Source organism: Poecilia latipinna, unplaced genomic scaffold (assembly GCF_001443285.1).
Source record: "Poecilia latipinna isolate Pla-1442-1.1 unplaced genomic scaffold, P_latipinna-1.0 Scaffold205, whole genome shotgun sequence".
In the NCBI taxonomy this organism is placed as follows: Eukaryota; Metazoa; Chordata; class Actinopteri; order Cyprinodontiformes; family Poeciliidae; genus Poecilia; species Poecilia latipinna.
Window position 1 is genome coordinate 500,758 of NW_015112821.1, and position 811 is coordinate 501,568.

The 811-nt window shown below is 39.8% G+C and overlaps 1 protein-coding gene and 2 long non-coding RNA genes across 3 annotated transcripts in view; 1 reads left to right on the top strand and 2 right to left on the bottom strand.

Annotated features, from left to right (window-relative positions):
* Positions 1-805, bottom strand: part of LOC106946790 (uncharacterized) — a 3,882-nt gene extending 3,077 nt beyond the window's left edge. Inside the window, exons 1-2 of the long non-coding RNA XR_001424827.1 lie at positions 607-805; positions 443-527 (exon numbers count right to left, since the gene is read on the bottom strand). This is a non-coding gene — a long non-coding RNA (uncharacterized LOC106946790). The remainder of the gene's footprint in view (positions 1-442; positions 528-606) is intronic.
* LOC106946787 (amyloid-like protein 2) overlaps positions 1-811 on the top strand; it is a 64,337-nt gene that overhangs the window by 15,604 nt on the left and 47,922 nt on the right. The gene's annotated exons all lie outside the window — the stretch shown is intronic.
* Positions 1-811, bottom strand: part of LOC106946788 (uncharacterized) — a 14,160-nt gene that overhangs the window by 9,936 nt on the left and 3,413 nt on the right. The gene's annotated exons all lie outside the window — the stretch shown is intronic.

Consider the following 811-nt stretch of genomic DNA (forward strand, 5'->3'; position numbering starts at 1 on the left):
TCAGAAATAGGTACGGCATGGAGTCATGATTGGGTGGATAATTGATGCAACTGATGCAAAAAGCTTTGTTTATATTGCTATTTATTGCAGTGGAAATAATAATGATAATAATAATAATAATAATAATAATAATAATAATAATAATAATAATAATACTAACAGCAAAAACTAAACAAAAATAAATTGTTCAAAAGAAACAAGGACGGGAAAAAAAACCCAACCCAACAAAGAAATAATAATACTTCAAAACTAAATGTAGTTCAAAAGTCCAAGAGCAACGGGAAAATTGTTCATTTCCTTTAGATACTCCCTTAGAGTTTATTTTGTTTCCTGTGTGGAAAGTGTCGTTTGGTTTTCCTGTGTGGAAAGTGTCTCTTTTTCCTACCACCAGGTGGTGTGTGGGTAGCTCGCCATCCTCCGTCGAAGGGGGAGAAAAAAAAACCTGACCGTCGAGTAACGGATTGTCTGAGGAAGTGGATGTTACTTGTTCTCATCAGAAGGTAAACCAGGCATCAACAAAGCCCAACCTGGTGAGAATTGCAGCGGATATATTAGCGGCGCTAGTATTGCAGGTACAACATCAAGTTCAGATGGTATTTAACTCACCGCAGATCCTCGAGTTTTAGGGATGAATTTGTTCAGCGATGAGTCGAGTTGGAGATTTGAGATTGTTTTGTTAACAACCGACGCCACAACCAACAGTGAGCAGCAGCACAGTGGAAACCCGGAAATACACATGAGGGTCCCAGCTGTTAAAGGGACGGCTTAAAGGGAAGGTGGTTGGGGCGTGGCGGTCACGTGGGTTACACAA